Source organism: Coturnix japonica, chromosome 8 (genome assembly GCF_054131305.1).
Source record: "Coturnix japonica strain WE chromosome 8, WE-NBRP24, whole genome shotgun sequence".
NCBI classification, from domain to species: domain Eukaryota; kingdom Metazoa; phylum Chordata; class Aves; order Galliformes; family Phasianidae; genus Coturnix; species Coturnix japonica.
In genome coordinates this window covers 11987934-12013711 of record NC_140670.1, presented here as the reverse complement: position 1 = coordinate 12013711, position 25778 = coordinate 11987934, and the positions used below count along the sequence as shown (strand labels likewise).

Here is a 25778-nt window from a genome sequence, read left to right as displayed (position 1 = left end):
TTTTTTGCCACCTTGATTTTATGTTTGACTAAAAATATGCTTCTTCCAAGGCTCGTACATTGACTTAAAAAATTTCTCTTGGCAGCATGAGGATGAAAGTGTAAAATTTTAAGCACTTGAAATGTAACCAATCTATCAACTCCTAGCAGACTTTACCTGACTACTGTTGGGGTCTCTCTTGGCAGAGAGAAAAACGCTTCCTAAAGCATACTTCTGATTTAATAATAAAATGGAAGTGATGCAAGCTAGAGAGATAACTAGAGGGTGTTAGGGGGCTGTCACTTTAGTGAGCTGGTCTTTGTGGGGCTGCTCTGTCAGTGTTGCATGGGAGGATGTTGAGAGCAGCTCACTGAGGACTGCTTCTTGCCGTGCCTTTCCGCTGAAGCACGTTGCCCTCTCTTCAAGAAAGATAATGGCCTGCGTGTTGTTGCTGTGGTCTCCTGTTTGCATAGTACACACGCAGGGTGCTGGAGCCTGTCAGAGGTAGGGGTGCCTAGGAGGGATATAGGACAGGTAGGAGATAGAATTAGCCAATGTGGGAAAGTTTGCCTTCAGGGAGTGGGCTGGGGAGTCAGAGTTTTGAGCAGGTAAATGCTATATGTCAGGTTCCCTTCTGCATTGCTGGATGTTGCAAGACCTATTTATTGTGAGTATAATAAAGCAGAAGAGGCTTTGAGTTGCTAATCTTGTTCTTTCTCTCCTTACTGCATGTTTTTCCTGTTTTTTTTCTTCCTGTGATCTTTACTTAGTTTTTCATTGTTTATTTACACTGCCACTGTTACTTCATGAATTCTTTAAATCATTGCCTATCTAGAGGGGAATCTGGACAGAATTATTCTTGCAGCTTTAAGTCTTGCTGACAGGAGAAGAGAAGAGCAGAGTTGTTGTCCCCTAGAGAAATGCAGGAACTGTGGCCATTTGGAATTGGGTAGACGTGGTCGGCTTGGAGGGGATGTTTTTTCTGGAAGTGCTGCATCTTCTGTTGTTCTGCATCTGTTGGGTCCCTTGTGCAGAATCACTTCGGGGGGGACCAAGATTTGTGCTGAAGCAAGTGGGATAATTGTCTTTTGGGGGATGGGGAGGAAGCGTGTGGGAACATGGCATTAACTCTTTTCATTATTTTGAGGAGTTGCATTTGGATTTTCTATGGGACAGAAAAGGGTAGTTTTCCATGTGAGCATGAGCTAACAAAATGTGATGGAAGACAGACTGGATGTGTTTCTCTTTGTTCATTTGTTGTGGCAAACCCTGAGTCGATTGCTATTTCCTCAAATACATTAATGGCTTGCATACATCCTTCCACTTGATTTGCCTGCCTTTCATCAGAGGCAGGTACTGGAGGTAGGGAGGGGCCCATTAATTCTGTGTATCTGCGAATTTCCTTAAATTCATGGTCAGAATGGGGTAAAGAGTGTCTGAGATACAGTCTGAGGTGAGCATTTGTGGTTTATGGCAGCGAGGCAGGAGAAAATTGGATATCTAGATGTTATCTTCACAAGTAGGCTCTTTGGTTTCCTTTCCTGTCTTTTTGGCATTTCTTTTTTTCTTTTTTTTTTTTTTTTTTAATTGTACAATTCAGTGTACCTGGACTCAACGTTATTTTAGGACAATAGTTGCTTTAGGAAGATTAGTTACTTTCAGAAGAAGAAATAGAAGTTAGAGTGGTTGCACATCTCGTAATTCATAAGCACTTGAATTTCAGTGTATGCCTGTATGTTGAGCATGCAAGTTGGAATTTGCCTTTTGCCAACTATTTTGATAGTAAAAATTCTTCATTTGAATCTACAGACGTGGGTGTGAGCTTCACTGAAGCATATTTACTTCATTAGATAAAACTAGGGCTCAAAAATAGTTTTAGATGGGACTTCTTATCTCATTCTGGTATAGGTGAATCCACTTCCATTTTTCTTAGCAGTAGCTGACTCAGCCGTCATATCTATGCTTTCATATGGTCATGATAGGAGGAGACAAGACGGCTTAAGCTGATGCTTTGGGACTGGAGAAGGAGAGGCACAGTAGTTTCTCCAAGGAGTTGTAATCTGTAGCCTCTCAAAGAAACAAACAACAACAACAAAAAAGCCCTAATATTTTTCATTTATTTATTTATTTTCTTTTTTTCCCACTTAGGAAATACCATTGTGCTGAGGAGGAAAACAACACCCTGCTCCTTCCCCCTGGCTCCTCCTCCCTTTCTGCTTGCTGAATTAGAAGCTCCAGGAATGTTCTAATTGGCGGCGGCCTCTTCAAAAAGGTAAGAGGTAATGATGTGTTCTCTAAAGTGCCTTGCCTGTTTGTCTCTTCATGGAAACAAGGGTGATGCTAGAAGAAGCTTGTCTGTATAGGGCTGAGACAAGTCTCTCATCTAACACAGATTGTCCTTCTGCTGTCTTTAACAGTCTAATGTGAACGGAAGCTTTTGTGCACTTCTTGTTCCATGTCTGGGTGCAGGATACAGTTCCTCTGCAGAAACTGGAAGAGGAGATGCATTTTAAATGCTTGCAGGGAAATAATAAATGTAATTGTTGTATTGCTGACTGGTTGAATCTTTTTCTCACTGTCAGCTTTAATGAGAAGATGGTGAGATTGTTCTTCAATTCAGCTTCTCTAGATCTGTGTCTCATAAGGTTTTCCTTCTATTATTATATTTTTAACCCCTCTTCTGAGGTTTTTAGTGGTTTTGTGGCTATTTGTACCCCTGGTGGGAAAGATATGAACCAGCTGGAACAACAGCTCCATATCAGAATGGTGTGTTTTGTGAAGAGTCGGAGACAGTCTGAGATTCTTCAACTCTCCAGGCTTTAAGTTTTGGGCAGAAGCACAAAATGCGGTGGGTGAGAGTTAAAATGCAGCATCTTCTTTGTGGTTCTTCCTAAGCAATTAAATATTGTAGTTATACCTGATGGTATGATCCACATGTAATCCTTATCATTCCTTCTATGGAAGTTGTCAGGATATAGAAAAGAGAAAAGCTTAGCTCTATGATTCATAGAGCAGAATAAGGTGCTTCAGCAAACCGAAGTAAGTTGCTGGATAAATTGCATTATGCTTTGGTAGCAAACCTTGGTATTTAGGTTGTCATTTGTTCAGGAACTGAAAGTAGTGCTTTAGGATTTTACTTCCCATTGCGACTTTGTGCTAGAGGCAAATTCTTGTAGTGGAGGCAATGTGTCCTGCACCTCAGCTGGTGCAGTTCAGCTCAATACCTTAGCACAGCACTGAGAGGGGGCTTTTGTTAACTTGTCTAGTTTGGGAATGTGGGAGGCCAATGCATGATTGTTTTTCTTGCAGATTTGCTCTGTGGTACTAACCTTTGTGAGGGACTTGGGGAGACATTGCAATGCAATAATGTCTTAAACTGCACCAGTGAGATTTGTCAGCGTTCATTTGTCAGACACCTCGGACTGACTAAGTACACTAACTTATAAAGGATAAGCTGCAGGCAGGTAATGTGCCTCGGGATGCTCTTCCTCATTCTCCATCTCATTCTTGATGGTGCAAAGCAAAACTAAGTCTTTATTGAATGGCTGCCACCAGCTGCCTGACTACCTTGTGCAATAAAGCTAATGACCTAATGGGCAAATGTTTCTTGGAGACCTTCAGCTGAAATGGAGACAAGGAGAAACGTACAGACCAGCTACAGGGTTCTCAAGGAGTTTGCGATTTCCCCAGGGCCCCGTCTATGTAATTACCTGTCTATCGCTTTGTCTCCTATCTTTTAATGCAGGAGGAGTGTCAGACTCCAGGCTGCTAATCTTTGTTACTATGGAAAGGCTGTTTACACTCCTCTTCGTTCACTTTAGAAATGGCAATCACTGGTCCTCAGCTGGTTTCCTGAATTTAACTTAAAAATGGTTGATAGCTTTTCTCCTTGGTGCCAGACTAAATAATGCAGCCAACTGTGCTGTCACAGCAGACATTGCCTCTACCACTGCAGTGTGTTGTGAGGAGGAGCCTCCAGAAGCTGCCTGGTGGCTTTTGAACCCATTTTCTCCCAGACAAGTGAAAGGTTCTGTAAAACTCTTTTGAAATGCACAGTCTTGGGGCACACTGAGACGTGGGAGCCTTGGCTGAACTGCAGGTGTGAAGGAAAGCTGTTGTTAAGATTCATAGCTCCAGCTGAGTTTTTGTACAGTTACTGAATGCCTTCAAAATCCCTGGGCTTGGGGCTGAGGGAAGCAGAGACTCTGCAAGCTGCTTTGTGGGACCATGGACATCAGCTGCTGCTACTGCCTCCCACCCAGCACACGTCTCACGTGGTGACTTGCAGCAGAGGCACTCTGTTCCATTTGTTGGGGTGTGTGCATCCTCTTTGCTGCCACTTCTCTTTGGCTGGAGATAGCTGTTTTTCCCCCCTCACACAGCACGCAGTTCCTGAGTCTCACTGTCAGGCACACCGCCCCTGCTTTCCTTTCTGTGACAGCAAGGGTGAGGGAGGCCATCCCTGTGTAGCCTTTGGGGCTGCTGCAGCAGCTTGCACCCAGGAAATGCATGATGTTTAGCCCCTTTGCAGTACCTCTGCCAAGCTGTCTGCAAATATGTGGTGTTTAAGCAGCACAGTCTGTATTATCAAATACCATCATGGAATCTGTATTCCTTGAGGTGAAAGACTTGGGGAGGAAAGGCTGCTATGGTAGTGACATTGGAGAACCCAAGCAAAAGGAAATTGTTGCCTGTGTGTCACACCAGAGCAGAGGCAGGAAAGGTGGGGACAGGGAGGCTCCTGCCCTGATCCAAGTGGGAATGGGAACAGAAGAGAGGGCAGGGACAGGGCAGCAGTGGATTGGGTTGGCTGGTCACCCGCGGATTGCTGTGTTGTTCGCTGCACTTAATTCTGGGCTTCCCTCCCTATCTTTAACTAAATATATACAGAGATTGTTTTCAGGTTTTTGTTCCTTGAAAGAGCAACCATATCACAATTCAGATGGTTTTGGAAATTGTGCACTGATTTTGAAAGAACTTTTGTCCTCATTATTCCTTTCCCTCCCTGCTTTTTTTCTTTTTTTTCTTTCTTTTTTTTTTTTTTTTTGCCCTAGTCTGTATCAACCTGAGCCATCTCCAAAGGAAAGGTGACACTGCTGCCAGCTAGGATTTCAGGTGGCCAGGCTGAATATTAGCAGTGTGCCTCTCACAACCGACCTGCCTGTGGAAAACTTACCCTCTTTGTTTGTATTTCTCTTTTCATATATAAATCAAGGTCATAACTCTTGAGTCTTCATTGAGCATTTCAACAATGTATTTGTTTCAAATCTTCCCCTTTTCCCCCCTCTCACCCCGCTTTTTCATCCAAGTCCTTTGAGAAGTTTTGAGTTAGGATCTCATTCAGTCAGATGCAAGGCAGATCAGTGGGAAGCTGCATGTTGTAGGGAAATTTTGCCTAGGAAAGCCTGTACTGATTTGAACTGAGTAAACTTGTACTGGGAAGTGCTTTGTAATATGTGGTCTGAAATGTCTGGGTCTAATGCTGATGGCCTTGAAAGCCAGACGAACCATGTTGGTGACTCCTAGTCAGTTAGTGTGCTGTGTGTGATGCAAACCAGACTTCCCCTTGGTGCCTTCTCACATGCTGGGCTTGTGTTTAGGTTCTCAGCTGTGGATTATAAACTTGTTTTTTGAAAGAGAACACAGTATTCAGTACTTTCAGTAGTGTTTTATGTATAGTTTTCCTTCATGGAGCAAGAAGGGAGACCTGTGTCTTAAGGTGACTCAAGCACTTTGATCTCCCCCTCTTCCTCTCCCCAACACCTCCCTCAAACCAGGAACCTGCTATGATTTTAGGCCTAATTATCTTTCCATCCTCTCCATGAGCTCTTTTGCAAAAGAAAGGATGCTCACTTTTAAGGAAGAGGAAGATAGAAAAGTTTCTTTCAGCTCTTGGGAACTTTTGGATATCCATAAAATCAGTTGAATAGAGACAAAAATGAAGGCATATGAAGAAAAATCAGTTTGCCAGCAAAATGAGCAGCTCTAATTTCAATCTTCAGACTTTTGGCTGAAGAAGAGTAACATAAGCTTTTTTGCTGCTAGAAATTGAGGGACTTGGCGGTAGTATGCAACTGTAAAATCTGTAGGCATACAGTGTAGCAGAAGCTGTCTTTATTCCTATACTGCACATGGTATTTGGCTTGGGAGAAAGTTCTTTGCTCTCTTAGAAAGTTGAGAATCTGGATGGGACTGACTGCCATTTGTACATCATATTAAAATCTGTGTTTTATTCAGTAAAGAAAAATTAATTTTGTGGACTGATGGTGATGTATTTTCCCCCTGGTTTCTAGCAACTCTCAGCATTTACCAAGTTTATTCCTCTTTCCGAAACCTATGGTCCTAACAGTGAGACACAGAAGTTACTAATCCATACATTTTGGCAGGGATGAGCTTTGGATAAGTTTTGGGCTGTGGGTCCTATTTTTCTCTCAATTCTCCTTAAGAGCATTTGTACTGGGGGGTGACAATTCAAATGGCCCAATAAGATGTTGCTAGTACAGGGAGAATGGAGAATCAAAGGAAAAGGATGGAAGTATGCAAGTGGTTCACCAGTGTCACATTAATAGAATCCTCAAATCAAGTGCTCATTCACTTTAACCAGAGGTTAATTAATCAGAGTGGGTAGATAAAATGATAAGCTGCTTTTAATGAAGTGAAGCAGCTTTATTAGCAGTAAGCAAAAGCAGGATATTTGGTCTCTGGCACTTGTGGTTTGGATGGGGACCATGGTTTGCCACCAGCTGTTGAAGTGCAGTAGCCTTTTCTTGCTGTACTTGGCAGGCTGTGCTGTGTGTCTGTAGTTCTGTGGCCAATTCAGAATGCAGAAGACGAAATCAGATTAGAAGCAGGTATAAAAACAGGAATGTTCCTTATAACTATTACTTTCTTTATTCTTACTGTGTGCTAGTTCAGTATTTACTTACTGTCATAATTTCCTTGCAGACAGCAGAGCTTACACAAGCACAGCAAGGAAACAAAGCCTGTGTGTGTGGCTTTAGGATAGTGGCCTATCTAGAATGGAAGCAAGATGATCCTGCCTGGGAACTGCTAGCTTAGCCCCGTAGCTGTCAGCAGCTGTCTGCCAACCTGCAGCTTATGGATAGAAATGCTCCAGGGAGGTGCTACCTGTATCTTTCATTCAGGTGGAGAACTGAGGCCTACCTGTCACTGGCTGTTAAGCTGTTGCAAATTTGCTTATGCTTGTTCAAACGATCTTCTGTCCTCAGTGGTGCCTCTGTGCTGCTGCCATGTTCCCCAGTGTCTCCTGGAAAGCCAGATGAGCTGCTGATGTGCTGCAATGTGTGTGGCTGTGCACGGCTATAAGTGCAAATACCGGTGGAGCTGTAGACTAAGTGAATGACAAAAGGAATGCACGTTTGTGAGGAGGCAAATATCTGGAATGCTGATGTCAGTGCTGGGCTAAGTTAAATCAGCTCAAATATCCACACTTGAGCTTGAAATTAACTTATGACTACATATGAAGATCCTTTTTAAAATACAACTCTAAATAGTAGTTTTTTCACAGAATTATCTTATAGGCAAACTCCTTACAGATTTGTCACATAGTAAGGTTACTTTTTTTGTTTGAACTGGAGGATTTATGCTGTTAGGCTTAATATGACTTGATAGGATGCTGGCAAGTAAATCACGTACTACCTCGCTCTCCCCCTCCCCAGGCTCATTTGTAACAGCCCGATTCCCACCACCATTCAAGTACCAATGCCTTCACCTCAAAAGGAGCTGACAGTTCCCTGGTTTGGCAGTGTAAGAGGTCTCATGTGCTTAAGTGAAATGAGAATGCTGCTGTAGAGGAAACCTCTCAAAAAACTTCTGAGAGTAGTATGGGGAAGAGCTGCTGAGATCCTTGAAAGTGCACTGGCTGTTTTTGCCTTTACCTTGAAATGAACTGGAAACCAACTTGTGAAGGGAAAGCTGCTGTTCAGGTGAAGTTGTGGTCACAGGCTCCAGGAGCTGGGTTTTGCTTCTTGTTCTCTTTAGGAACACAGCATGCTATTCTACTTGTGCAGCTGCAGTACACCTCTGTTGTCTGCACTATGCACTGATTCCCTATTAGGCTTTCTGTTTGGATTTTTCTTTTTAACAACTTTTTTGTTGCAAGTCTCAGAGTTTCAGAAGTACAGCTTCAAGATATGTGAAACAGAGTGAAAAATTGTGGCCCTTACCTTTATACTGAAAAGATGAGGTTAATCTAGCACCTTCAGAAGACGTTGTAAATATTTGACTGGTTATTTGGCTCAACTAGTTAATGCTTAATGTGAGCATTCCCTGAAGCACATGGCGTACGTCACGGGCTGAGGCTCACAGTGTGTGCAGCAGTTCCACGTGAAGATGTCTGTTCTCCAGTACCAGCACCCCTGGATGTGCGTGCAGGAGGAGACAGCTGGATGAGAGTTTTGCTGGCTCCAGGCAAGCCAGCTGAGTTTGGTTCAGTGGTGGTGACATTGGTCTGAACTGTCCCAGATGACTTTCTCTGCCCTGATGCTTTTGCTGGTCCAGCACCAGTGTAGTAATTAGTCTGGTTAATCCCTGACTTCTAAATGATGGTGAGCATCTGAGGCTCTGATATTCTACTGCTACCAATGAATATGGAAGATGACATTTCTACATGAATTTCTACAGAAATGGAACTAGATTGTAATGGGTCACTGAGGAGCATTTGCCTAGAGGTCAGTGACAAGTCTGAAACAAAGCATGTTAGAAATCTAAGAAATTGTAGCTTCTTGTACCTGTCATAGCTTACTTTTAAAATATCCTCTTCTTGCGTTGTATTGCTGCAGTTTTCTGAATGAATGGTTTTCTAGCACTGGGAAGTTAGCTTTCAGACCAGATAGAAGAATGTTTGCAGCTTTATGAACAAGATGAATTAAGGTTTCCTTCATTTCAAGTGAACTAATCAGTGCAAGACAGCTTTTGCTTTTCTGATGTAAAAATTGCTCATTCATAACATCGTACCACTTCAGTCCTTCCAAGTGGTAGGAGCCTTAAATGTCACTGCAAATGGGAGAATGTACTTTCAGAGAACCTCAGTACCCAAAAAAGACCCAAAGCATTTAAAGTAAGAATCAGCAGTAGGTAGTTATTAAAAAAAAAAAGGTATAGCTGCAATGTCTGTACCACATGGTAATTACACCCAATACAGATGTCAGATGAGGATCCCAACTATCTGTTGGTCTGAACTGGGGATCTGGGGATGAGCACAGGATAGTCCAGTAACTGCCAAAAGTCACTGCCCCACCTACGGATCCATTAGATGTAAATTAGCAGGGCCATGATGATTGACAAATTAACTTATTACATGGCATTAAATTCCAGCCCTTTCCATAACTGCATTTATTTACTTATTAAAAATAAAAATTCATTTGTTAATTTCTGGTAATGGCTTAATAGTCTAAGACTATTTACCCAATCCAGAAAGCTATGTAGGCTATAAAAATATTTACAGCTACAGCCAATTTCCAGAGGAACTGCCTGCCTGCATTGGTGAATTGAGGAAGGAAGAAAACAAACCAGCCTTGTAGATGTAGGAACAAAGCATGTTGCTGTCTCCAGAGTGCATACAGAGGATGATTAATGTATCTGAAGGTATAACTGAGAGTGGTGCTATCTAGTTGTGTGACGTTGTGCTGTCTCTCAATGACTGCTAGGAATTTTATTGGCCTTTGGAATTCCCGAGAGTCTGGACTTTACATGAGAAGATTGTGTGCATCACTGGTTAGGTCTCAAAGTGTTGGTAGTTGTACATAAGTCTCCAAAATCTTGATTTTGGATCAGAAGATTGAAAATAGTTGTATATAATGTTGGCAGATAGCAGTTCTGTTTTGCTTTCTAATTTTCAGAATCTATAACAGTCTATTTCCTTTCAGACACTGTTAGTCTTCATGTACTTAGCCACAGTTAATTGAGGTGCACTACTTCATACCTTATGTAAATAATTTGGTAGGAAATATATTTTAATTATCAGTAAGACTGTTCTGTTTTAGTGTGACATTTCCCTAATAACAGATTTCCAAGAAGTTAACCTTTGCCTATGGTCGGTATTTCAGATAAATTCATGACTAAGCACAGGTACTACAATAGCAGTGATGATGTTGAGATGAATTTGATGGTCCATGCTGATTTTTTGAAACTGATCCTCATATACCATGTGGAGTGATATTTTATGTACTGATTCATTACTTCGTATGCCTATTTATAGAGAGTTCAGAGTTGTCTATCTTGTCAATGGAACTAGCTTTTGTTCTAAATGATTTTTGATTACTTAAGATCAATTTTGGAAATAAAATCTTTTCTTCATTTGACAAAAATGTCTCAGGAGAAAATGGGCAATCAAGGAGGTGTTTGTGCTGGGAAATATGGTTTCTATTTCCTGCTTGACTCCCAGGAAGGATGTTTGCCTTCTCCCTTGTACACTCCTTAGGGAAGGCTTCAGTACATTTGACTTCTGTGATCCAAACAAACCACAAAGGAAGACGTAGGAGACACCAAGAGAAAAATGGCATATCGTCTAGATATGATGTGAGCTGCAATTGGAGCACCTCAATTGTAATTCCTACACCCTGTGATGTGCTAGTTGGTTCATCCACATGTGGGCACCCTCAGACTTACGTAGGTATATGTCCTTTCATAACACAGCACTGGGACAGAATATCAGTCCTTGCAATCTGTTAGCAGATGGGGAATTAGATGCAGGCAGTGGCTCTGCAGACGGACTGCAGCTTTCAGTGAGATCAGCCCGGATTTGAGCAAAGTCTAGCACTTGCTTCCTGCAAGCGTTCAACAAATGCAATTGTGAAATGAAAGTCTGTTGGGCCACTACAAATGTCAGCCCTGTATTTCTAGCTTGTTACATGTGGATGCACAGAAAAACAAAGTTATTTCCCTGCAGTTCCCCATCAAGCAAATGGCATAGCTGGGCACAGAACTGAGATATCCTGGTGTCCATTCCCCTGTTAGAATTACTAAATAGTGCTTTCTGCACTGTAAACATGAATTGAGTCAAATGGAATGCACAATTATTTTTTTTTTACTTTTTTACATTTTCTGGAAAAGCTGACAGGGGAAAGGGAAGAATGAGGGGAAAAGAGCAATGATGGGGGAAGGGGAGGTCATTTGGGGACAACTGTACCTGCTGGGGGCACAATTTAATAAAGAGCAAGGAGTGGAGGAAGCAGCCCATGTTCCAGATGCATTGTTATCTGCAGAGTCCCCTATCTGGAGCTGCTGTGAAAGATTTAATGCAAATCTGAGACCTCTGCCATTGTGTGAGATAGATTAGGACTCATTTGCATTCTTTCTCCTATAATAATTACCTAGCAAGGAGTGCTTGTTACCATTAGCTTCTTTCTGTTTGTCTGTGATAACACTGTCAGCCACCTCTTCTCCATGGATCGTGGACACTGAGGAAAGGTGATGGGCCAAAAAAAGTAATTCTGTTGGAGAGGGTCATAGAAAAATGTGAATGCTGAAAAATTAAAATACAGATAATTGTAGCAAAAAACATGAAATACAGCTGGGAAACACTGAGCTGAAGAGTAAAGCTGGTATGAATTCATGATATCAGTGAGGTGGGTGGTTTCAAATAGCCGTTTGGTACAGCCAGCACATGATTTTAACTGAGCTTTATCTGTGGTGGTTCAGTAGATCTGTCCTGGTTTTGGTATGGGATCAGATTTTTTTTTCCAGTTACTACAGTTGCAAGTGAGCGCTATCAAGACAAATGGTAATGGTCTCTGTGTGATTTATCAGAAACTGAGGTAGAATTCAGCAGACAGTGCAACTGAGGGTCCTGGAACTATTGTGAGGCAGTTTCCACAACCTAAAAATAAAAGCAGTGTTTGTTTGTTTCCCTGCTGTGTTTGTTTACTTAAAATGGAAGGAGTTAAATAAAAGAAGAAATGTGACTAAACTTGGAAGGCTGAGGGTGCTAAAATGAGCGATTCCCTCTGCATGCACAGCAAGAATATTAAATGCTGGTGCCCGGCTGTTTCTGTGCTCGTCCTTCACTCTTCCTGTTGGTTTTTAGAGGGCCTCGTGTATGTGAGTATAGTTGGCATACATCTTTGTTTTCCAGTGTCTACCCCATGCTGTTGGATTTACATTTCACAAAGGTTCCTTTTTGTTTCTTTCCTTCTCTGATTCATGATAGGAATACTTTGTTTTTAAGTGAGAAAACAAGGGATATTGTTATTTCTCTGTGAAATCCTAACCCGTTGAAATACTGAGATAGGAAGGCCCATTACCTTATAGGCTGTTATGCAGCCTGTCTTTTGGCAATGGGCAATGCTGTGTTGGATAATAAAAGGATTATATTCAAGGGTGAGCAGGGCTGACATTTTGTATGTAACAGGACCTTTCCCAAGTAGCAGTGGGCTGCAAATGGAGGCACAGGTCTGCAAGTCTGTGAAATCGCTTCTGCCTGCTTGTTTCTTGTTTATTTGAGGATTTTCTTTAGCTGTGGTAGCAAGAGGAAGAAGCGCTTAAAAATGTCAAGATATTTGAACAGGGCAAAGCTGTATCTTCCATGATATCACTAAATGCTTGGTGTTAACCAGAAGTCATATCACTACAAACAAATAGAGGAAACGGCAGGGAACTACAAATGTTGTTTACATATTTCCTAAGTCTGACTTTTTTTCCACTTTTTTTTGCTCACTATGATAATGATAAAGATCATAAACATGACAGGTACACTAACATAATGGAAGTGAAATTTTCAAAAAGCTTGAAAACACACTTTTTAAAAAGAAAATAGGTGCAGGTAGTTCTGAATGGAAGCTGGAGGATACTAATATGTTTTATTTAGAAGAGGCAGTTTAAAGCTGTTGTTTGTCATTATGCCTTTTTCTAGGAGGAAGAATACAATTTGGTGTGTGGTCAATTTATATAATTTGTGTGAAGTTATGCCATTATTGCATAGGAATAAAACTACAGTTGGCATAATTAGAAAGGCCAAATTTTTCCAGTGTTTCAAGAAGGAGAGGGAAGTTTTGAAGCACTATCATAGAAAATAAAGCTTGTGTGCATCCTAACGTGAGGTAAAACATAGCAATGTTCACATTCTGAATGACTGGAGAGGGAACAATAATTAGAGAACAACACCTGACTACTTGAAAGATCCCACAGTACAGTCTGTAAAATTGTATGATTATCTGTGTGCAATTTGGAACTATTAACAATTGTTTTAAAGATAGCTTCCTATGTGACTTGTATTATTTCTATTAATTATCTTACTCCATATGGTCCTCTCATTCCTTAAGCAGCTTTAAATAATTCAGTACTGCCACCACACATTTTCAGTCCTTTATTTTGATTTTATAGCGATGGATTCCAAGTCATTTATATTCAAAACAGTAATCTTTTTTCCTTTTAACCCACTGTATGTGTGGCTACGTGAGTGATACAGACTCCTCTTCATCTGGGAGGATAGAATTAGATTTCAAATCTCTTGCCTTCCCTACAGTTGAACTTAGACTTTGGAGCCCTTTGTTAATGATCGCTATGAAGTCACATAAACAGATATGGTTTTGTTAGAGAAAATGTCACCCTATTCAGCTTGCTCTCTCAGCAAGAGAGGTGTTGAAAGCTTTTGCCCTGCTTGAGCTTGGCGTGCCTGCGCTGGGGCTGCTTGCCCTGGCTAACTGGAGGCAGGGGCCAGTCCCACCCAGTGACAGGGAGGTTCTGCTCTGACTGCATGCACAGAGGTGCCTGATCTAGTTTGGGTTGTTTCTCAGTGCCTATACGTTTGAATGCAGATTTAAGGTTACTTTAACATTTTTGTAAAATGCTCATCACGTCCTTTACATTTTAACTGAAGTGAAAATACCCACTTGGATGTTGATGGGTATTAAAGCTTAGATCCCAGCTTGGTAACATACTCTACCTAAGAGGAGCATGTTTCCAAAATAATCAAATAAGTAGGGAGGCTTATGTGTGCTGTACTCTGCATTAACAAAGCAGCAAACAATCCACAGACTTGCAGTATGTTAAGCTATCCATCACAGAACTGCATCAAAGGACAGTTGTTTGTTCTTTGGTATCTTTGGGTGGCTCTGGCAGACTGTCAGGCAGCCCTTCCTGTTGTAATGCAGACTAGATGTGAACCATTTTGTAGAACATGCCAGAGAAGTTCTTTTCCTAAACTTCTGGTAGCAGGGCCATACAGATTTCAGCTGCTCTTTCATGTCTCACTATGTCCTACGCCACTGCCTACATCAAGCCAGGAGGGCACCAGCTGAGAAACTTCTAACAAGGTCTCAGAAGCTTCATGCAGTAAGGTAGAATGATTGTTTTCCCAAATATTGAAACAAAGCATGGAGAACATAGATATCCCCAAAAGTAGACTTAGGCACGTGATCATCAAGTCATGTGGATACCTGAACTTATATAACTTATAATCCACACACATACAGGACTTATTTCCTGCTGTCTTTTTATCAAAATGGTAATTTATACTGCATTATGTGAGTTAAAGGAGTTTATGAAGCAGAATTCCAGGTTTATTCTAGTTCTCCTGTTTCTGCAGCCTCCGTCTTTCCATCTTCAGATGAGATTTTCATTGTGGTTAGCAGAGCAGCAACTCAAAGTGTGGAAAATTGTTCTGTGAGAAGGGCAAACTTGGAAGCATTGCATAAAACTGTTTCAACGTTTATTGTTAAACTGTTCACAAAATATTTCCTTTAGGCTGAGTCTATCCTAGCACTGATGGCAGTAGTCTGCAAAGCAAATGAAGAAGGGAAGATCAGGGTTTTACACCCTGCTACCTTGCACCAACAGCTGTCCCTATGCACGGTGCTCAGCCCAGGGCAGCTTGCTTTACTGAATTAAGATGCAGAAGTCCATTTTCTGGGTGGAGCACAGTGCAGATATACCCAAAGTCTGCAAAAATTAATCTCTTCATGTGGTTTTGTGAACTTGGGTTTGTTTCTCCATGTGTTTACGGTTCTGTTTGTCAAAGCCATGGTGCAGCTGCAGTGCACCATGGGTGTAGGTGCTTGGGGCTCCCCACACGTTGGAGCCAGGCACCACAGGATGCCTGTATGTGTTCTGGGGTGTTATGGCAAGCTTTGTCCTCTTGGCACAAACTACAAGAGCAGTTTTCTTTCTCCTGCTTGAACTGAAGGGCTTGTGTCTCACGCTTGTGACTGGATCATAGCTTTGGTCGCAGATTACAGTTGGAATCTGTGATGTTGTGTGTGTTATAGGTGAGCCCAACAAAGCCCACTGCCTCTCCTTGTTGAGCAGGGCAGGGTCTGCTGGGCGCTGAGCACAGAGCAGGCACCATTATGAGCCAGGCAGTTTGCAGGGAATGAGGAAGCTGAGCGTGAGCCTGTGAGCACAGCTTGTGTACATATTTGTTGAAAGCTAATTGGCAATGCAGTTGCCTTTCAGAGTTGTTCTTTCACCTATCAGTAGAGCACAACTCTGGTACTTAATGTACTGTAGATTACGTAAACACTACCCTGAAATATTTGTACAGGCAATTAACTCTTGTTTTTACACTCCTTGGAGTTACAAATGGAATCCTGCTGCAGAGCTTGGAATACTTGAGTTCTGAGCTACATTTCATAATTATATTAAATAATGCTTTCGTCCAACTGGCCAGCATTAAGATGAGAAAAGCAGGGGGTTGGTTGTCCTGAGTGGAGCTGGCGGTCTCTAAAATTCAGTATCCAAGAAACACTGACATAGTTTGTACCACGTTGTTGAGGAAAACTGATAGTCACAAGAATGTTATCTGGAGCAAACGTGCCTCTGCCTCCTGTTGGGATGTTATAGTTGAAGACTGCAAATGCTTGTGGAAGTAATGTTGGTCTGTATTTTGTGTGGCATGATATGATCACTGATGAAGTGGTACAAAACATGCATGCAGCATGAGATTCTGTTACCAGGATGATGTGCTGGCCCCCAGTTGGCCTGGGGATGGCCCCTTGGAAGATGCTTACGTAGACACATATTTATTTTTCCTCCCTCTTGCTCTTCTCAAGTTTTATCTTACGGACATTTTGTCCCTGATGAAATGGAGTCAGAACTCTACAATTTGTGCTGAACAATAAATCTAGGAAAATGCAACCAATTGGCAACAAGTCTTAAAGCCAGACCTTCATTCTCTAGAGTTTATTCACAAGCACTTGACCTAATATGACCACAGACTTGAATGAAATGTTAATAGAGTTTATTGCAGTTCCTTGCCTGACTTGCTGCCATGATAATAAAACAGCATTTGTAACATTGATGGCTTCAGCACACCAGTGCTTAGCAGAATTGTGGTTAATATGCTCCCCAAAGGTGTGGTGAGGGACTACTTCAATTAGTTCAGCAGTACTTTACTTATAATCAAACAGGCTAAAGGAGGTAGAAAATAAAACTAAATTAATCAAAACTCTTGTCACTGCTTATGTATTGAGACATCATAACTAGATTAGATTGCTGTTTATTAAAAAGTAGTTCTTCATAAAGAGGGAAAGTAATATTTCGTAGGACAGTGCAGAAGTGCTCGCTTTAGTATCTACATATATGTGGAATGCATGCTCATGCCATTTTTATTTTTTTTTGCAAGTGAAGGAGAGAGCTCTATGTGGGGACTGTTGTTTTCATTATGAAGACAGCAGCCCACTTGCAAGTTAGAGATTTGTTCTCTAAATGGTCCAAACATTTGTATTCGGATAACTTTGTCTTCTACTGGTTTTGTGGTGGTTTCTGTTTTTGTTGTTTTTTGTTTTTTGTTTTCCTTTATCTAGGAACCTTGATGGCTTTGTTGGTTAGAAAGACAGGACATTTCAGGAAAGATACCTAAGACTGACCAGTCTTTTGCAGATTTTACTTCTCCCCAGCTGTGTAGTAAAACATCCTGGACATAGGGCATGATAGTTCTGCCTCTTTCTGCATCCTTTCAACCACTTAAATTTTTATTAAGAATTCTTTCAGCATCATCCAATTTTTACATGCATGGAGTTGTGGGGTATTATTTTTTGTTTGTTTGTTTCGGAGGGAAGAAGGGTAGGGAGTATTCTGTGAAAAATCTAATTTCAGTTACAGCTCCTTTTTCTGTGGGGCAGAAACAAGCTAATGATAACGATGCTTGAAACCAAAGGAATTATGGAATTATTGATGATTTTCAGTAGAATACAGAAATTTCTTTTGGACCCTTACAAAGTCTGCTGTATTTTATTTATTTAATTTCCTATAAACATTTGATGAAGCCAAAGACAGGAGCAGTGGAAATACTTGTGTCCAGTCGTTGTCTTGAATTTCTCCATGTAGAAAAAATGGCACCCACTGGCATTCACTACACTTGCTGAATGTTTCTGGAGACCAAACAGCGGATGTGAGCACATCAAGGCAGTGGGTGGCATATTCCAGCAGCAGTGACAATGGGTCACCTCTGCTGATGCAGATATTTATGGATGAGAGATACAGGCATTTGTTCATTTCTGGCAAAAATGCAAAGCTAATGGTGGAGACTATGTTGAATTATAGCATTTTGAAGCTGGGAATTTCCTCTATCAAATACTATTATTGTGCTTTTTCTATCTGTTGTTCTTTCCATGGAAGTAACTAGGAAACATTACTTTTGGAGTGACCTACTTAAATAATTTATCTTACTTGGGAGAAATCACTGGTTTCATGTTTCTTTGCTGTAGAAATTTAAAGTAATCTATGTAAAAAATGGTTGGGAAGAGGGGGTTTATGCTTAATGAGTATGACAAGATTTGTGGGTAGATAGCTTTTATTTCTATCAGGTCTGCTGTTGTGTTTGGAGAAACAAACTTTCGTGGATGCAAATATTTCTTCGGGTTGACGTTTTGATGAAGCATGTCAGTGTCACTCCTTTCAGGCTGGCAGTCCAACCCACCTCAGTTAAATTTCTTACTCCAAGGTCAGTAGTCTTCTGTTTCTGGTGGGCGTTGCAATGTGTGAAAAAGCCAGTGAGGCTGTAATCTGATCTTAATCAGCAGCATGGAAGAAGCAGAAGCCTATTTTTGAATAAATGAGCATGATTGAATTGTAGTGGGAAATAAAACATTTTTACATGCATTTTAATTTGATATATAACCTAATCATGACTGTTTAAAGTTTTTGAGAAGTCAGTTGGCCTTGCAGTTCAGTATCTTCATTTCTACAGTGTGCCAGCTACTCTTTCCCATAGTTGGCACTGCCTACCCCGCTGCCAGGCTTTCCTTCTAATCTCTTCTCTGGTCTAAGTTAGCAGGACTGGGAAATGGCCAATATTGAAGCTTGTAAGGTTAATGATATAAAGTGAGGTGATTGAGCTGGAACTGTGGGGCTGTGACAGCAAGTGACAGTGACTTTCAGGTGTTGCTTTTCATAATGCCTGTATTGTAGAATCATGGAATTACTTGGGTTGAAAAAGACCTCAAAGATCACCTATTTCAGTCCCCTCTGCGGTGGACAGGGTCACCAACCACTAGACCAGGCTGCCAAGAGCTGCATCCAGTCTTGCCTTGAGTTGGGAACTAGTGCCATTTGGTGCAATAGTAGTTCATACACCAAGGCAGAAGGTTTTGTCTTGTAGACTTCTGTCTTGCCTGATCTCCTCTATTGCTGTTGTTCATTGTCACCTTAAAGTGTAATTTCCATTAAGCCATGGGCATGCTTTCAGAGCTGTAGTTGTGTGCTTCTTGGATTGTTTGACTTACAGTTTAGTAAGACATACTTGTTACAAGTAAATGGTTAAAGAATGTTTTACTTTGTTTTTCCTCTTTTCCCATGGAGACAAAATATCTAAAGCATATTAATCTGCGTGTCTGACTCAGGTATGGTGGATTTCAAAACTAGGTAAACTTTAGGACTCAGTCCCGCCCCCTCCCCCCTTTCCTCCACCCCCACATCCAGAGGCAGAAGTAACCTAGTATCTAAAGAATGCAAGTTATGCAGATGTTCAAAAGGCCAAATAAAACAAATAGATGGGCTGCAGCTGCTAGAACTGCATAAAGCAGATAACATTTGCTGCTGTGATGAGAATGCTTTATTTCAGCATGCCTAGCTTTTTCCTGTTTGAGAAAAATAGTATGGTGAATTAGTTTAATTAGTTTTTATCTTATTGTGACTGTAAATTGTGATTGTTTTCATGGTTGTTGAGACTTCAGAAAAAGAAGCAAACAAAAGAAGGTTAGCTTTAAGTGAGGAAACAGGAAAAATCTCAGTGTCCTTTTATAGGAAGGAAAGGTGTATTCTGCAGATGTACAAATTTTGTGCTTTGTTCCTTCAGTGAGAGGTGAGAGACTTACATGGAAGTATCCACAAAAGAAACATCCCATTTGGAGAATTTAATATGTTGAAGATGCTTTCAAATATCTCGTTTCCCATTTCAATTTTAGGATGTCCTGCAGTAAATTAAAGATCAGCTTTTCATTGGAAGTTTTGTAGTTAGGAGAATTCAAGAAGGTTCACTGCCCAGAGAAGAATTTAGAATAATTCTGAACTTGATGGCATTTGGAGAGAAAGGTTATAAACTATGGTATATATGATGGGACCAAAACATTTGTCAGATTGAGCAAGTCATTGATGTGCAGATAAGTGAAATTATTGAACGGTTGATTTCTTTTTCAGGGCTTTACTAAGCAACACAAAGGAGTGCCATACAGAGATGCCCAGGCAAATACTACCCTCCTCTGGTACATTCACTTAGCACAACCCTTTGCAAAAATCTTACTGTTGTCCTGGGAATTATGTCGGCATGTCACAACAGTGTACCAATGTACTTGTGGTCTATAAGAGAACTCACTTTTCCTTTGTCAGTGTTTCATATTGCTGCTTACAACTCATATTGCTGCAGATTGTACAGAGTAAGCCCACTTGCCTATCAGGTTCTCATGTAAATCTCATGAACTTGAGCAGCATGTTCTGTTAATGTGTTCTTTTCAGCATGGTGTATAGAACAACAAGTTAGATGTGTTGTATGCATACTGAGCCTTTGGGATTTGGTCATCCGGGAATTATGAGACAATGTCATGATTTTAAGCACCTACATTAATATTTGAGATCCCCTTGTGCTCTACAACTACTTGAAGGGAGGTTGCGGTGAGGTCAGAATATGCTTCTCCCATGTAACTAGCAATAGGTCTAGGGGGGGTGGCCTCATATTGCAGCAGGGAGGTTCAGATGGGATGACAGGAAGTATTACTTGTCTGAAAGAGTGGTTAGGTGCTGGAACAGGCTGCCCAGGGAGATGGAGGAGTCACCATCCCTGGAAGTGTTCAAGAACTGTTTAGATGTACTGAGGGACATTGTTCAGTGGGAAACATTGGTGATAGGTGGGTGGCTGGGCTGAATGATCTTAGAGGACTTTTCTAACCTTGATGATTCTATGAAAAGGGACTTGGACTTGTATACTACATGGATGTGTGGCAAGTATATCATTCAATAAATTTGTCAGCTCCTCATGCATTTGACAATTTGGTTCTTGGACCAAGCTAAATCTTTTCACAATTTGATGTAGACAGAACAAGAGGGAATGGCTTTCAACTAAAGGGAAGGTTTAGGTTAGATGTTTGGAAGAAATTCTTTACTCAGTTGGTGGTGAGGCACTGGTAGATGTTGCCCAGAGAACTTGTGGATGTCTCATCACTGGAAGTGTTCAAAGGCAGAGTGGATGGGATCCCAGGCTGTCTTATCTGGTGAATGGCAGCCCTGCCCATGGCAGGAGTTTAAAACTAGGTGATCTTTAATTATTTTATATCTGTGTGTGTATGTGAGTGTGTGTGTATATCTATATGTGTATTCAAATGAACTGACAGAACTGTGAATTATCCATTTTGAGTTGGATGTGCTATAGAGAAAAAAGCCTCCAAACAGACCCAAAAGCTTTTAATCTCTGAATTCGAGATTTTATTTGATTAGAATAATTAAATTTTAAACAGAATAAGTGTAAAGCAGCTAGATAAGATGGATGGAAATAAGTGTATGAAAAACTTACTGTTTTCTGCTGTATTTCTGCAGGTGGGTCTTAACCCAAGAGCAGATGTTATCCAACTCGATGAATTTCGGAGTTGCATAAAACTGTGCAGTTTTGTGTGGTCCCTTAGAAACTCCTTCCATTTCCTCTGAGGCTCAGCTGTGTTTGCACTCTGTTCCTCATTACAGTCTTTTCTTGAGCAGTAGGTACCGAGCTGCTTGCTATGACTCCTACCTGCTGCAAACACAGTATTTAAGCCTTTTTCTTCCTAAATATGTTCAACAGCTCCCCATGAAAAGGAGCAGTTATCTTGCATGGGGGTCTGCTAGTCCCATCTTTTAAAGAAACAGAATGGAGAATACAGATATTAAATGTTATCTTGTGCATCTCTAATTCTTTTGTTTCTGCATTTCTGGACCTAAGAGGCAATATGAAGTTTTGCATATTAATGACTAAGTTGTATGCATGTGTTCCTGTACCAACGAATGGTCTTCACAGAAGATGTATTCCTCTGTTTTTATGAAGAAGCCTAATGTAGCATGATTATTCTGAGAGGCCACTGATGTCTGCTTGCAGATAGAAACATCCTCACATGAGTAAAACAAATGCTTAAAAAGAAATTAGCAATGAGACATAAAAGAACACTTTTGCCCACTTAAAATGATGTTGAGTCATACCATTAAGGCTCTTAACTTGTTTTTTTGCATTGCAGACTTGTTATGAAGTCTAACGTTTTCTCTTGGGGAAATTGAACTCTTCTTCACTTGATGGCATTTGCACAACATGTTCACAATGTCTGAGGAGTGATGGGCATGATCTTTTAGCTCAACTAGAATAGTAATAGAAAAAATATGATAGTAAAGACATTAGCATCATGCGGCCAAATCAAATCTTCTGGTTTTATTGTGTGCTTTTCTCTAAGAATGACTAGAAACTGACCCTGAATGGAGAGTAGCTAAACAGATTAGGAGCAAAGCATACCGTTGTGTTGTGCATGCTCACCTTATTACTGAAACATGCTCTGACTCTCCTTACTTAGTGGGAATAGAAGCAGGATATGTCTGAGATTCTTGAGCATAATTGAACAGTTCTGTGTTTTTTAAACTTTATTACATAGCTGATAACTCATTTAACTGTTATGCAATATATTATTATGTAATAGCATTTCTACTGCTTCACAATTAAGATTTGGGGACATTTAATAGTATAGTGAATGGAAGAGGGGTAAAAATGGATGTCAGGTTCTTGTGTGATGTTTTGGGTTTTTTTGTTTTGTACTCGTGCACGTGTCTGGGTTTGTATTTGTTTATTCCTTTGATTTGAATAGGTGCATGCCATTCAGATGGATGCTGTTTCTTTTAATTGCATGCGGCACTGCACTGTGTGTACTTGCTGGAACACAAGTGTCTGATTGGTGACAGCTGTTTGATGCCTTTATAAATAAAAATAGTAAAAGCCATGAAGTTCTGGTACCAATGTAGTGTTTTCCTTACAAGGCTGGGATCAGAGTTATTTGTTGTATGAAGGACATATAGCAGCTCCAGTGCTTTAGCTGACAAGGTGGATGACAAGACCCCCTGACAGGTCATTCATTACCAGCTGCATTACACTTCTGCTTGATCTTTACTTGAAGGTGGATTCCCACTCTGGTTGCCCCTCTGCTTGTACAAAGCAACAGGCAATTTGTGCCCTAAAACTTTATAGCTTGAGTTGACAGCTGTAGAAAGAGAAACTGGCACTCCTGAGAGATGAGATTCATCCCAAATCACGCAGAAAACAGAAGTATCAAGGACAGAAAGCAGCTCCCTTGCCTCCTGCTGCAGAGCTCTGTCTGTTGTCTGGCGTATTTGCTGAACTCACCAGGGCACGCACTCAAGGATGGATTTCTGAGTAGAACTACTCAGCTAATCGTTGTGAGTTAAAAATGAAAGCCAGCTTTTATTTCCTTCCCCCCACCCCCCCACTTTTTTTTTTTTTTTTGCCTCATTATAGTTCTCCTTTCCATATTCATGTTAGACTCTTTCCATATTTAGTGTTTGAGATTTTATGGAAATATTGCTAGTCAAGTGCTACACTTGTGAGAAGGTGAAATGAGGACAAAACACAGGGGACAGATCAGAATCTTTAATCTTTGCTGCTGCATGTAATTTATAAAATGCATTAATCTGGTTTCATTCATTTACTGAACCATTTTGTACTCTGTCTCTGCTGCTTTGCCTTCATTTTAGCTGGTCTGAAGCCAATTAAAAAAAAAAAAATCATTTAGCTAACATAGCAAGGAGGTTTAGCACTTGTGCTTCTTTTTTTGTCTGAAATCCTAAGGGTCTACCCCACCAAGTTGTGGGGGAGTGTAAGCAGTGTTGCTGTGCTTAAACAAATCAATTTCATTGCAGAGTTTTCCCTGTCATAATGATCAGTTTGCAGCACGAATCTCATTGATTTTTCACAGTCCTGTGGAAAAAAAAAGAAAACAAAAAAACCTACAAAAAATATAACAAACAGTTGATGAATAGCACTGAGAGAGACTCAGGAGAGACCCTTTTTGTGGCTGGTGGAGAAACCCTGGCTGTTGCTCACCTTTTCTGGCTGACTTCTGCTCTTGAAGCCTTTTGTGTTTAGCTGGGTCTTGGGATAGAGGGGATCAGGAAATTCAGTTGTACCCATGAGAGTCTGTGAGCTCTCAAGCAAATGGTGGAAGAGCAGCAGCTGCAGTTCTGGAGAGCATAGCCTTGCTGGGGTCAGCAATGTCCTATCGGTGGCTGTGTGCGCTCGCACTGAGTGTGACCCCACTGCTTACCTTCTGTAAACTCGCAGGCAGAATAATTGGGGCGTGAAGCTGCCTTTTTTCTTTTTCTTTTTTTCCCCCTCGCTGCAGTTTTTTAAAGCTCTTTCCAGGGTCGGAAGGTGAGGAAATGAGCTGTATGTTTCTAGAAAGACAAAAAACACATGGTATTGGAGAAGTGCACATTTCTCAGTAGGGCTATGTTAATTGCCCTTCACATTCAAGATGTCTGATTTATTTTTACGTTCTGATTTCTGGCAGAGTACTGCCCCTGTGCTGACCCCTTTTCGCCCACTCTTATGCAAGGTGTATTTAAATAGCTGGATTGTAAATCTGAGTCTGGAAAACTTCCCACCTCTCCCACCGTTGCCCTCAGTGCCTCTGTTCTTGCTGAGCCAATGCACAGAGCTGTGCAGTCATAGCAGGGCTGCCGCCTGCACTCTGGCAGCAGCTGGGCTGCTCTTGGCCTTTGCTTTGTCTGCTATCGATTGGCTGCGTAGGTCAAACTACTTCAGAAGCTCAGGTTTTTTATGCACTCTGTTCTCTAAGCCTTCCTGTATTTTCTGACCTGTGGTGGAAATTCTAAGGGCAGGAAACTTCTTCACTGGCAGTAAGACATGCTGTTTCGTGTGTTGTACAGGGAAAAGGTATGATTGTGGAAGTATATGGGGATGAACAGAGGACTATTGAAATCATAGTCATTCTCAGCTACGTATGTTTTATGATACTGCAGAATTTTAAGAAATAATTGGCTTGCATATTAGAACACCACACTTTATTACTTCAATTACTTGCTTTTGAAATATTTGCTTTTCTACTGAGATTAACTGCAAAGGCTTATATTCTTCCTAGAGAGAAAATGTTCTGATTTTGTTGAAAATCATGAGGTTTGGATGCAAGCACAGCATAGGAAAGTTAACAGAAAGTGTGAATTTTGGTCCGGTTTTTGTGATTGATTTTTTTGTTGTTTTTCCTTTCTTTCTTCAGCCCATGCTGTCCATGTGGGGCTGATGGAAACAGGATTTCCAGTACACAGAGAAATCAAAATCCCATGAAAGTCAGCAGGAGAATCTACTGGGAAAACTTCTTTCAATCCTACTTTTCCAGTTTAAATACCCAGAAAAGAAGATTTTACATGAATCTTTAATATATATAAAGAACAACTTTTGGACCTGTTTGTTTAATTTGTTATTTGGAGGGGAAAAAGAAGAAGATAACAGCTGAGATGTCAGCTGTTTAAGGGAAGGAAATAGACAGAATTTGATGGAGTTTGAGATCTGTGGGAAGATACAAGTAACAAAAGCTGCAGATATTATGAGCATGCTGTTCTGCCATGAAAGAGTTAAGAGGTTATTTTAACTGCAAAAGAATCTATTAATGGTGGGAAAAAATATTGTCTGCTTTATTCTCAATCACTTTATATGCCTCAAAAGAGGGTACTATTTTGCAAGGTGGCATATAAGCATCTTATCTGATATTCTAATGTAGATCTATGCTTTGAGGAAGCATAGATTTGACATGCCAGGAAAGGGCAGAAGTCTGTATCATTGCAGATCTTGTCTTTTGATGATGAACCAGCTCTAAACTGTTTTTGAGTTAAAATGATTTGGCTGGTTCCTTTGAGTAAGCTTGGCTGCATCACTGAGGGTCACTGTATACTGGTGCTAGCAGACGAGTGTGGTCAGCAAAGCGGCCAGCTTTTAGGGCAGCAGCAATGCATTCAGTTGTCTCATTTGTACAAACCTACCTCTTTTGACTTCATTTTGTCTGTGTTTTTAAGAGCAGAACCTTCACAGTTATGCGCCTTCCATATTGGTCTTGTATGTATGCTATGTGCTCAGGGGCACAGTTGCCCATACCACAAAGGGGAGGCTGCTAAGGACGTGAAGGAACTCACTTTGCAAAGCACACTTTTTCCAGCCGGTCCCACAGCCTGGATGCCCCCAAGGCCCTTCCTCAGAGTTATTTGAAACTGGTGGAGCTCAGCTCGTTGGGCTAATTTTGAACATGTCTATCTCGGTACCCATGTGATCATTTCTCTCAGAGAAAGTGGGGACAGTTGTCACTGATGTCCAAGTG

At 41.0% G+C, this 25778-nt stretch overlaps 1 protein-coding gene across 24 annotated transcripts in view; it reads left to right on the top strand.

Moving 5' to 3' along the window:
• Positions 1–25778, top strand: part of ZMIZ1 (zinc finger MIZ-type containing 1) — a 317066-nt gene that overhangs the window by 45010 nt on the left and 246278 nt on the right. For 21 of the 24 annotated variants that reach the window (XM_085554190.1, XM_085554182.1, XM_085554186.1 and 18 more), the window contains exon 2: positions 2128–2251. The gene's annotated coding sequence lies outside the window, so the exon portion shown is untranslated. Of the gene's footprint in view, positions 1–2127; positions 2259–25778 lie in introns of all 24 variants that reach the window. The other 3 variants (XM_085554191.1, XM_085554187.1, XM_032445552.2) reach the window with 1 other exon arrangement.